Source organism: Alexandromys fortis, unplaced genomic scaffold (assembly GCF_014885135.2).
Source record: "Alexandromys fortis isolate MF-2015 unplaced genomic scaffold, M_Fortis_MF-2015_v1.1 scaffold_4, whole genome shotgun sequence".
NCBI lineage: Eukaryota > Metazoa > Chordata > Mammalia > Rodentia > Cricetidae > Alexandromys > Alexandromys fortis.
In genome coordinates, this window is record NW_026067944.1 from 29,607,457 (window position 1) to 29,620,810 (window position 13,354).

At 41.9% G+C, this 13,354-nt stretch overlaps 1 protein-coding gene across 1 annotated transcript in view; it reads left to right on the forward strand.

Moving 5' to 3' along the window:
* Nucleotides 1-13,354, forward strand: part of Drd3 (dopamine receptor D3) — a 58,454-nt gene that overhangs the window by 8,439 nt on the left and 36,661 nt on the right. The gene's annotated exons all lie outside the window — the stretch shown is intronic.

Below are 13,354 nucleotides of genomic sequence, written 5' to 3' on the forward strand. Positions count from 1 at the left end.
GGGGGGGGGGGGGGGGGGGGGGGGGGGGGGGGGGGGGGGGGGGAGGGAGGGAGGGAGGGAGAATTTCTGGCATTCTCCCTTCAGTGAGGGAGCTGATGCTTGAGGAGCCGCATGAGAACCAGGGTCCTAGGAACAATGCTGTGCCTGTGACTGGGCTTGAGAGATGGGGATGTTCCTAAAAAAAACTCTGTGCCAGCCATGTGTTATTGGTGGAGTGCGTTCTGATGAGCATCTTCACCCAGATTCAATGCATTTGTGATGCGGGTACAGGACAAGGGGGAGAAAAAAATTTTTAATGAACGAGAAGAACGTTAGAATGGCCAGTAAATAGACCAGTTCTCTTTTCCTCCCTCCTTTCTTCCCTCCTTTCCCTTTTTCCTTCCTTCCTTCCTTCCTTCCTTCCTTCCTTCCTTCCTTCCTTCCTTCATTCATTCCTTCCTTCCCTCCTGTTTCAGCTGCCCTTCAGCTTGGCTCTTTCCTCCTGGCGCTGGCTTTCCATAGATTCTGCTACCCAAGGCTCAGGCTAAACCTTCAAATATAAATTTTCTATGCCTCCATTAATAGTACAAAGCCCTTGCCACTCCAATAATGCAGCAGACTCTAGAGAATTAATCTTTGGGGGAACATTTCTTAAATTTGGAAGTATTTTCATTTAAAGGTGTAAAATAGAGTCAGAAGGTGATCAAGACAAAACATCCATTTGCTAACAAGGAAATCAGGGTGCCTACATCTGTTCAAGGAACACATCCCCTTACCAGGAAAACATGCAATTATTAAAGAGATGTTTTAAACGCCTTAATATGCTATTAATATTTCTCCTCTGCACTGAATGTCACTATAAAGAGATATCCAATGAAGGATCAAAATGATGCTATGATTAAGAGAAATTAAGATTCATCAAATTAATATTTCAGTTAATATTAATAGGGGAGGTGACAGTTAATTAAGTATGACATATCACGGGAGAGTAAAAGCCTTGAACACAGACTGCCTATGCTAGTACCCGCACTAAAGAGTGACTGGGTACTAAAATTAGACTTACGAGTGCAACCAGGGGGCACACGGGAAAATAAAGAGTAGGTATAGGAAGAACAGGAAAGGGAGAAAAACAAGCAGGCGGATTGAGAGAGTTCTAGAGGGGGAAATATGTATTTCTTCCTCCCAGTTAGGATAATCTTGATGGGGAGAGATCTTATAATTATCTTGACTTTTCTGTCAACCCAATTACGCCAAGTCATTCTTCGCGTTGAGGCAGTATCTTGCTCTTCTGGAATCATGCTTCTTACTGTAAAGGGGATGAACCATTTATTATCTGATAGTCAATGATAATGAAAAAGGAGTTCAAATCATGCGCTATTTCTGTCCAAAACTGAGACTCTTCACATAGCACAACCCAATGCTTCCTGGTAGCAGCTGTGCTCTGCAGATCACCCCAGTTAGGTGACTCTTTGACCCTCCCACAGGATGATTGACAGAAAGAAATGGAGGCATAGAAGTTTTGCTCCCATAAACACTTCTATTTATCTACCGCAAAATGAGGCATATGATGTCTGTAATAAAGTGATGTTGAGGGTCGGGTGGTGGCGGCGCACATCTTTAATCCCAGCACTCGGGAGGCAGAGGCAGGCAGATCTCTGTGAGTTTGAGGCCAGCCAGGGTAGGTACCAAAGCTGCACAGAGAAACCCTGTCTCAAAATAAATAAATAAATAGATAAGTAAATAAATAACGTGATATTGACCAAAGAGAAGGACTCTCGGGCTAGCTGTTTGTGATTGCTTCCAGAAGTCTGGTTGGATCAAAATAGAAAGTGGACATTGTGACTTTTCTGCACTGAAAGGCCATGGCAATCCCCTTCCAGCTGCCAATATTAGTGTTGTCCCTAATTTATGTTTGAACATAAAAAAACAACTAGGACTTGAGAAAAACATGAGAAACCTGACCAAAGGCCCTAACAGACTCTCTGGAGCGGCATCTATGGGTTATCCCCATGAAAAGGGACTCTGATAGAGCTCTTAGCCATCCTCCTTCCCAAAACACCAAAGAGAACAAAGAGCACCAGCAGACTGCGCAGGGAAGTTTTCAGAAACCCAGCACAGAGTCAATGAAATCAGCACTTGTCTAAACCCATGGCGGAGCCGAGGCACGACCCGCTGGGAAATGGGTTGTTCTGGAAGCCAGTTTCTGCTCTTACCAACTTGCTCAAAGCTCTAGTGACTGGAGTCTGACCAATGCAATTCAATATCTCAGAGAATTTCTCTGATAGTCAAGGGTCTATCCTGCCGAAGCCCAGGGTGAGACTTAAATCAAACTTCATCCAGTTATGATAGGATTGTGTCCCAGGAAAAGCCAACTGCATGCTTATTAATGAGTCCTGAAGATGACACACTTTGAGCGCTGGTCTAGTTATTTCATTCACACCTAAGAGCAAAGGGTGTGGTGTGGACCAAAGATACTGTGGTTGGTCTAAGGGCCAATTGATTTGAGAGCCCTGGAAAGATAGGGCACACATAAGAAGGAAACTTACCTGAGAGCCGGGAGACTCACAAAGTTCATAGTCTACTTGAATATATTCATCTTTCCTGAAGAAAACTCGGCCGACTTTCTCATAGTAATGTGTGTTGTTGATAGAAAGCTTGACTTGTCGTGACTTAAACAAAAGGGGGTAACTCTGGAGGAAGCTGGCTGTTGGTGTTCTTAGCTGCCCTGTGGTGTCATCAAGGTCCACGCCCTTTGATCTGCCCTCTTGGCTGTGTTGGCAAGCTACCCAGTTCTTTATACTATGACAGAGCAGCTGGCAAAGCCTCAAGCATCATGTCAGTGACCCAACACAAGAAGGATGGGGATGCGGTGGGAGGGGGGAGTGGTGGGGAGGGGAAGGAGGTGGGGGAGGGGAGGTTGTTCTGAAACAGCTCAGCTTGAATTATCTCCTCAAGGCGTTTCAGTCTAACTGGCTAGAACTGAGTCATGCACTAGACAAGGCCAGAAAAGAAAAAGTTAAAATGTAAGTTTTGTTTTTAAAAAGAAAACACAGAGGGTGACAAATTGCTATGAAGAGGGCAATAAATTACCATCCAACACTTCCTCTGTGGGAATTCTCTGGAAAGAGTGTCATCCCAACGCAGGGTCGCTTTATGAGGGAGACTCAGAAGAGGGCATCTGAAGACATGAACTTGCATGATTTAGATGGGGATAGCGACACTCTATGCTGGGCTGACGTTAGTCTCAACTGTCATCACCCAAGAGGGTACCTTGGTAGCTAAAGAGCATGATCTACAAGTGCATGCATCCAGAAATGTTTAGTTGTGAGTCAAAGAAAAATCAACTACATTCAGCTTAAATTGTAAGCACAATGAATTGGTTCCCATCTTAAAGAGTCCTGTGGCCGCATGGGCTGCAGACGTACTATCAAGGGTTCCAACTCCATCTCTCTGCCATTCTTTCTCCTCCACCTTCTTACATATAGACCACATGCACAGGCAACGTGACAAGTATAAGCCTTACACGTGCACACTGTACCATCCACACAAGGAGGACATCCATTCCCCAAGAAATTTTGGAATCAAGTATCAAGAGGCATTCAGTTGGACAGGCTTACAACACAGGATTCCCCCCAAACTGATCACCAGTCAGTACTGATTTAGCATAGTTTAAAACTGTGCCTCTTCCAAGGAACACATCAGTAGCTCAGGCTCCTCGTGGGTTCCCAATGGAATCCAGGGATGGCTGAAAAGAAACACCGGTCAATGTGAAGCACCGTCAAGCTGTCATAATTGCCCTCCTCCTCACTAAGACACACAGGCCTGTGCCCTCGGGAGACGCATGACAGGAAACTCACAGGGGCCAGGTACAGCACTACCTCAGGGTTCTCTGTCCTCTGTCTGTGAAGATATTCAGGACAAAAAAGGATGTGGGTGACCTTACAAGTTGGATTTCAGAGGGTCCCTGGCTTAGCTGTTTCTTTAATTCAGTTTTCATCGTTTTCTGGGAAAGTCTTTTCAGTGAAGTGCTGTGGCGCTCTATCTCAGATTAGCTCTCCAGTTTCTAATTTCCTGCTTTTCGGCACTGCAGTCTGGCGCGCGCTCTTCAAGCACAGTCATCCTCCTTGGTTCTACTTGGTTAAGCGCCTTTTGTGCTACTCGATGCAGTTATGTAAGGACGGAGAGGGAAAGGAAGAATGCAGGAGAATATTTGAAATAACAAACAGCTCCCATCACCAATGGTGTGACACAATTTTTTCATCTTTAAGACGGCATGAAAGCAATGCAAGTTCAATAGAAACACACTTCAGACTTTTGGATTCCGATCTTCTCCCAAGCGAGCTGTACACAGCACAATACCCCCAAGTGTGCAGAGAAACCTCAGGGCTCACAGTTCCCATTCAGTCCCATGACCCCAAAGGGCACCATTGCTGCACTGGTCGTGTGCTGCTGAGCTGTGCTTAGCATTTCCAACTTAAAACACTTTCTGTCGGTTTGCTGAGAATTAAATCTCATTTTGGACAGTAGAAAGGATTCAAGGAGGAAGAACTGCAGACAAGCAGGAAAAGTGACCCATCCCTCAGAGGAGTTATAGGTAGTTAATTGTTACAGCGGGGTGAGACATTTTCTTCAGTGGCATAGTCACTGGGAAAGTGTCCGTGCCCCCATAAATAACCCTTTATCCATACTCTCACAAGCAAATTTCATAACACTCATTGAGTCATACAGAGAGAGACAAAGACATACCCAGCATGAAAGAAATATAGACAAGCAAAATAGAACAGGGTAGGTTCAGGCAGAAAATAATGAAAATTGAATTAAAGAAACAGCTAAGCCAGGGACCCTCTGAAATACAACTTGTAAGGTCACCCACATCCTTTTTGTTGTCCCAAATAGCTCTACAAGGCCACAACAAGGGGGTAGGGGGAAGTAGCCTGAATGAGATGAGAGGGTAATGACAGAAAAGACCAGGAATATGTAGGAAAGGAAAATTCAAGTCTTTGGACCTTAAACTAAAGCTTTCAAAGAAGTGTTGAACCTTAGTTAAAAAACAGATGATAACAATTTTATTAATACCTCCCACTGGAAAACAAAAATAGGGGATTCTCATGACCCCTGGATTTGGTAAAAGATATAGAATATTAGAGCTGAAAGAGCTTGGAGACAACCATCCTCTCTGATGTGTGATGAAAACCCAAGAAATTCCTGGCCATATCTGAGTGACAGGCAGGCCTTGGAGCCTGTGTTCTAAACATCTCCATGATGCTACACGCCTCTGCTCTGAGCTGAGGTTTAGCTCCAAGCTAAACCCTTATTGCAGACACAGCTTCATGTCAATGAAATTCACTGTTGGGTTGAATTCAGCTCGGCCATGCAAGACTTTCCAGGAGGTCTCCACAAATCTATAGTCACTGTAATAAACCTCTGCCCCCAGTTCCCCCAACCCCAAGTGACCTGTGCAGCCACCTGCTGCCTTCCCAAGCAACATCTGAGAAGGAGTAATTGTTAATCTCCCGCATTACAGATGGGGGAAAGTATATTCAGAGATGAGAAAAGTCCTCATTTATAACCTTATTTTGCCCCCACAGCAAATCCACTTTTTAAAAAAGTGAGACTGAAGAAATGGCACAGAGATTAATAGCCATAACACTGCTGCTCTTCCAGAGGACCTGAGTGTGCTTCCCAGAATCAATATTTGGGAGGCTCACAGCCACCAGTAACTCCAGGTCAAAGAGATCCGATGCCCTCTTCTGACCCCTGCAGGAAAGGGCTCATACTAAGGTGCATGCACACACGCAGGCACACACACTTTATTTTTTAAAGATTATAAATATGACAGTAGAAAGAAGTGAAGAGGATACATAGAGCAGTAAATTTCTTTTGCTTTCTGGCTATTTCTCCCAAACAATTAAAACCCTATCCCTCTAGACCCACTGACTTAAGTTTCTCTGTATCCCAAAAGAAATTTAAATATAAGGATCAGTGGATTTATTTACAATCTGGCCAAACCCCTGGCAAAAAGAACCTCATTTCTTTCCAGTGTCTGTGATAGTCTTGCAACTTGTACAGATCCATGAGACCAAAAAAACCCGGAAGGTACAGATGTAGCAGTGAGACAGGTTAACTGGGCCTTTCCTGAAAGCGGGGGACTGAGTCCCAGACTGCCTGCACTCTCCATGTGAGAATCTGCTGTATAGAATATATATCTGCTATGTTATTGCAACCCTCTTCCCATCGCTTTCTCTGCCCATCCTTCATTCTTCAAGGAGTTGAGATGCCATAGTATTATTATTATTATTATTATTATTATTGTTATTATTATTATTATTATTTATTGACTGTACAGATATCCAAATATTTCTTGAAGTACCCCCCATGCTTGGAAGACCTATAATGAGCACAATGCTTGCAGAAGCCGAGCTAGTGTCAAGTAACCTCCATATAGCCCTTCACCACCTCTTGGCTTTAGTTCTTTTGGAAAAGCTGGTTTACATGGTTCCAGTCTTTGTTGGTCTCTTCATTGCTCAGGCTGGTTTTGCCTCTGGTCTTATGCAATTTTAATCCCGACTATTTCTTCCTGGCTCTGCACAGTTTTGGAAAACATCACAACTTAAAGGTCCCTTCGCCAGGATGAGAGAGGTCCCTTCGCCAGGATGAGAGAGGTCCCTTCGCCAGGATGAGAGAGGTCCCTTCGCCAGGATGAGAGTCATTTCTGGACTAGCGAGGAATGAATCTGTATCAGAAACTCAGAGAAGATGTGGCAGGCAGCACCCAGTGTCAAAAGCCCTTTTCTTGGCCAAACTCAAGCCACTGAGAGCTCAGGAAGGAAGGGTTTTTAGAGCAAGGTTGCTTGCAGTGTTTTCTTAAAATTTGAAAATTTGAGTCTAGAGTGGAGAGAATCCTATTCATTGTACACTCAGCAGAGCCATCTGCAAGCCCATTTAAGTCTCTCCTTTGACAGATTGTGGGGTGGAAGCATTTTCTCGTCTGTTTCTTTGAAGGTCAGATGTAAGCTTGGCCTCCTGTGGTGCCTGACCAACACACCAGCATTGTACTAGAAAAAGGTGAGCTTACACCCAGTGTAGTGGCATATGCCTTTAATCCCAGCACTTGGGAAGCAGAGGAAGGCAGATCTATAAGTTTGAGCCCAGACAGTGAGTTCCAGGACAGTCAGGGCTACAGAAAGAAATCCTGTCTCAAAAAAAAGAAAGAAGAAAGGAAAGGAGAGGAAAGAAAGAAAGAAAGAAAGAAAGAAAGAAAGAAAGAAAGAGAGTTTTTGACTCTCCTTTTGTAGAGAAATATCAACAGACACAGCTTTGAAAGAGAATTACAAACCACAACAGACCAAGGCTTAATGATTTATAGAATACCCTACATCTATTTTGTGTGTGCGCATACATGCATGTATTTTCCTTAAACGGCCTGCATTTAATCTTTCAGTCTGTTAGAGCGGCACAGCTTGGAATGTAAAGTGCTTGGGTACGTGTGTTCAAAATGATGGTCAAAATGACATCAGTGAATATCAATCAGGCTTTGGTGGGCAGCCTTTGGGATTTCAAGATTCTTGTGTCCTGGAACAAGGAATTGGACACAAATACAGACTAGTTGTAGATGCAGGGATGGGAGGGAGGAAGCAGACCAGAGCTCAAAAGGTTAGAAACCCATTGACAACACTGTATGAGAGACTGTACCAAAGGCTGGGACTTTGACAGGTGGTTTGCATATCGAGGGCTTTCTCGAACATTCATACAGCAGAAGCTTTCTCTCATGGGTTCTATCTGTAACACGCTGGCTTTGAGGTTCGTTTTTAGTTCTCCTTTCTTCATATGTTAATTCATAATTCATGTGCAAAGCCCTTCTGACCCCATTCTCCACCTGCTCTGCCTCAACCGTGTAACTAGCCAGGAACACAAACATGCATAGGCCCCATATAGGGTGTCGTTATTTACAATTAACAATATCAGCTCTGAAGTTGGAGAGATGACTCAGTGGTTAAGAGCACTCACTGCTCTTTCGAAGGCCCTGAGTTCAGTTCCCAGCACCCGCATGGCAGCTCACAACTATAGGATGCCTTCTTCTGGTGTTTAGATGGACAAAACAAAGTACCCATATACATAAAATACATGAGTAAATAAAATTTAAAAAACAATTTCAGCTCTGAAGACATCAGCGTAATAAGTCATTTTTAGGATTAACATTCTAGAAAAAAAAATGGATTCTGGAGGGTCATAGACTTAAAAGGAAATAAATACCACATTTACACAGAATTTCTTACTTTTGAAGCAAATCAGACTCTTTACAAATTTTACAGGCATCTTACATGTTTTGGAAAAGGTTGACTACAAATAGATGTTTTATCTGGTGCACACGTGCACCTCACGTACATGGCGGCCGTGTTTATCCGGAACTGTAAAGTGGTCATTTTAAAAGGTCCCAGCTGAAGCAAAAGTTAAGCGAGTGCTGATTCTGTTGAAAATCTGGCACAACAAACGGGGAACACAGAACATCAAATCTGTGCTTTTCAACATCGCTTTTGGAAAACATAGTAAACATAAGATATTCTAGAGAAATTTCTTTGTTTCGGATATAAAGGACTAGAAAATTTTGTAAAGAACCATTCTGATATTGCTAACCAAGTTACACACAGTTTCTTATAGCACCCTTGAAAAGCTTCTCGCAGCTGTGAAAAACTGTGTTACTTCTCTAGGTTGCTGTGTATTTATGCAGTTCTTAGCTTTGCCTTAGACAGGGATATTTCAGAAATCAGAAAGCATGTGAGTGCCGTTGGCATCCTTTAAGTCACATGACTTCCTAAGATATTTACCTTTGAATGAGGAAAAAATATATATAAAATGGGCCCTTTTTTTTTCTGGTGTTGTGGATTGAACCCTGAACCCCTGAATCCTAGGGAAGAGTTTAAGAAGTCTGATATTGTCTCAAACACACTTAATTGTGAAGTACTTTTAATTTTAGTTCATGTCTAGAGTTCATGTGTTGTTGACAGAGGTTTCTGTCCTGCCCAGTCCTGCGGCTATTCAGTCCCAAAGAAACATTGGGACTACATTAATTATAAGCTGGTTGGCCCAGTAGCTCAGGTTTCTTATTAACTCTTATAACTTGTATTAACCCATAATTCTCTTTTAGCCACATGGCTTGGTACCTTTTATCAGAGAGGCCTTCTCATCTGGCGTCCTCTGGGTAACAACTGTAAACTGAACCTTTCCTTTTCCCAGAATTCTCCTGTTCTTGTCACCCTGCCTCCTATATTTCCTGCCTGGCTACTGGCCAATCAGCATTTTATTAAAATAATACAAGTGACAGGATACAAGACCATCATCCCACGGCACTTTCCCCCCACACTTATTTTCAAAACAGGAACTTTGAATCTAATCTCCTTTGTTTAGCTTTCTTCCTGACATATCCATACAACTTGTAACCAACATTCTAAACAAAGAAAGGCCTCTGTGTGTTTCTTTGGGACTTGAACAGCCACGGGACTGGGCAGGACAGAAACCTCTATCAACAGTGTATTGTTTTTCCAACCACTTTCTAAATATTGGTTATCTCTATGGGTTGATATGCATATGGGTTTATATCTGTATTCCAGACATACCATTTGTAGCACAAGCATTTGTATATTCACAAAGACACGATGTAATCAGGGTGTAAACAATCTAAGATGTTTGTGCCCCCAAATATTTTTGCTGAATGCTCTTTAAAAACAGGAATATTTTGTCATACACAGAATTACATGTACTTGTATGCAAATATATCTGAGAAACATAAAAAGGATAAATTTCTAATGCTATTTCTATCATGGCGCTGCCATTAGACCCATTTGCACATTACATTAGAGGTAACAACTGTAACAGCTGTACAGGTAGTGTTGCATTCACCATAAGGACATTTTTGCTAAACATTTATAACCTAAAATGTGAGTCCTGTCATTAAATCAACACAGAGACTCTAAATCTAATACTGCTTTTTGTAAGCCATACCAGCATTTTCTTAATAATCTTATAGTGTACATATCTATCAATTTAGATATAAAAATATTTAATCTCATAACATTATTTATAACAAAATGCATTATATTTGTTATAGCTTAGGGCAGCAACAGGTGGGAGACCACAGCAGGACACAAGGGGTAGCCTGTCCCACCACCCAAGGCCTCTGTGTATCCCAGGTAGGTGGAAGGTGGCAAATGAGAGACCTTGGGGGTTGGCAGGGCAGCCAGTTCCATGAGGAGCCACAGTGGGTGGCTCAAGACCTGCTGCAGAGCTGCGGGGGGGGGGGGGGGGNGGGGATGGGAGACCTCGGCAGGTGAGAGACAGACACACCATGTGGAGAAAATGGGTATAGTTTATTCAGTGGGTTATGGAGAGGAGAAAAAGGGACGAAAGAGAGTACAGGCTGGAAGTGGAAGGAAGATCCACTTGCCTTGGTGGAAGGGGGAGTGGGCAGAGCTTGCCTCTTAAAAGACAGGACAAGTCAGTAGCAGGTCATAACAATATTATCTATTAATAATGAATTGGAGTTGAGGTACAGCCTATGATACCAATAGCACAACGATCTCAGTTCTACAATTGACTAAATATACATATTATATTTGCAGAAAGACCTAGAGACCATGTAAAAGTGTTTCCACACATACAGCTAGTCCTTCAATTTTCATGTCTTATCTCTTAAATTTAAGTTTTAAGAGTGCCTAGCAAAACTCAGTATAGAAATTTCTCTGAGCATTTAACAAAATCGTATCTTAACATGTTAATCACTCTCTAAATACAAGGCATTAGTTATCCCTGTGCCCGGTATGAGGTGAGGGCACAGTGATTTTTGCCTGTGACATTCAGAGTAATAGAAAGGCTTGTCTGGAAACTGAGTGTCAGTGTTCCTAGGGAGAGGTGTCTTTGCTGTACCATCACACAAAGCAAATTTAACAGAAAGATCACTGAGAAACACATACATCCATGATTTTGCATATCCTTCAGCCTTAACAAAATCTTATATTTAACAATTTTACATTTAAAAGTATTCTTAGAAAAAGGAACCCATAGAAATAATAAGACGAAAGTTTGGTTTTTGTTTTCAATGTCCCTCATTTAATATACTCAGACTTGGTCACCTCTGTTTATCAAGACAACTTCATTTTGCATGTTGCTTCCCAAATGCATTTAAAGCCATGCATTTTTATTAACATACAAAACCATTTTATGTTCTCTTGCCTTCTATTTCTCTTGACTACTCAGGGGGAAAAAAGCAAATGTAAAATTTAATTTTTAAGTATCTCTTTTGGAAGAAAATTCTTCCAAAATCTATCAAAATCTCTGTAGTCAATACAAAACTGTGTAACTTAGCAAAACTTTCATCTTAAGATTAATGAAAGCAATTTTTTATAAACATAAACTGTACTTCAAATATCTTTACCATCCTTCTGAAAAACTAAGACTAAATGTCTCTTTTTTTCCCTTTAATTGAAAATAGTTTTTTTTCTCACATAATATATCCTGATTACAGTTCCCCTCCCTCTACTCCTCCCGGTTCCTTCCCACCTCCCTCCCTTGCATCCAGATCTACTCCCTTCCTGTCTCTCATTGGAAATTAAGTGGGAATAATAATAAAGGACAAATACATCAGAATAGAACAAAGCAAACCAACAGAAGGAACGGAACCCAAGAAAAGGACAAGAAACAGATAGGTGCTGAAGAGAAATTGTTTTCACACTCAGGGAGCCCTAAAAAACATTAAACTGGAAGCCATACTATATGCTCAAAGGGCCTGTAGGCTAAAAAGAGTGTCTATATTACAATAAAAATTAAAGTTAAGATAGAATTTTTTTTTTTTTGTTTTTAAGCCCTGACATGACATTGTGACCTAAGGTTTTATCTAATCAGCTATAATTCTATCTAATAAACCTGAAGAGATAGTAGTTCAGCTGGCTGAGGAGTGAGCAAGGTAAGAGTTGGCTGAAGCTTGCTCCTTTCTCCCTCCGATATCTGGCTCCAGGTCTTCATTAATAAGGCCAATTAGAACTTGTGCAACGCAGCTGTGTGGGTGAGCAGCAGGTTTTCTTCCTTTAATGACCGAACCCAAAACTTACCGGATATTCAGTCCGCAACTCACCGCTGTCGGATCCTTCTGTTCCAAAGGAAATTGGAAAACAGAAATTGTTGAAGGAAGATGGATTGACCAAACCAGGGAGAGAAGGAATCACATTTCTCTCCCCGGGGTCTGCGGCAGTCTTACACTTCACAGCAAAGGATGTGCTAAAATTGAGACGCTAATGTAGGTTCAACCGTGACGTAGTTTAATCGGGTCTTTTCTGGCAAAAGGGTAACAGCCCCACATTGACTCCCTTGTCTCACAGCGTGGACAGTCAGTTACATTTTAATAAGTTGTGTGTGCTGCTACCTGGGGATTCCATCAACACGAATGAAAATAAAATTATTCATTTTCATTAAGCCAGCGTTGAGCTTGTTCCTTCATTTGTGAATATCGGCCTCGGCCCTTAGCAGAGAGCTACTGTCACCTGTAGAAACCACAGATAATTACATCCAAACTGCTGCGTCCTGGTTCCCGCGTTTGAAGTACTAAGTTGTTATTTGTAATCCCTTGTATCTTTACCCTTTGTGCATTTAAAAAACATTCCGAGAAAGATGACATGAACCCAAACTGATTGCCAAAAGAGCCAAGCAAGGTGACTTTCGCCATTAGTCCCAGCACTCAGGAAACAGAGGCTGGCAGATCTGTGTTCGAGACCAACCTGGTTGGTCAACATAGTGAGTTCCAGGACAGCCAAGATTACATAGTAAGATCATGTCTCAAAAGACCAACCAACCTAACCAGAGGTAGAATGGTCAGGGCTATTTTGAGTAAAGCTTATTAAAGTATTTGACTTCGTTTTTTGAGGAAAAGAAACACAAGAATTACAAAAGACCTGACTTGTAACCTTGTACGACGTCCAAAACTTGGACTAAGTAACAGCAGTAAACTCTCATTGTGAGGCAGATAGTTCTAATTTGGATTTGAGTATATAAGAAATTGAATTGATTTTCACTATCAGTAAGTGAGGGATCCTATGATATGTCTATTTATTACGTCCTGAACTATGGCTTCAAAAGATGAGGAGGAGTTTTTTTTTCTCATGTAAAATTGGTAAAACTAATTTTTTTCCCTTTCCAAACAGTCATTAAACAGACTTAGCCTAGAGTGGTGGTGCATGCCAGCACTCAAGAAATATAGGCAGACAGATCTCTGTGAGCTGGAGGCCAGCTTGGTCTATGTAGTTCCAAGCCAGCCAGGAATACACAGTAAGGCAGTGTCAAGTGTTCGGTAAATTGCATAACCTTGATACTTTTTAAAACCCAAACTGTTT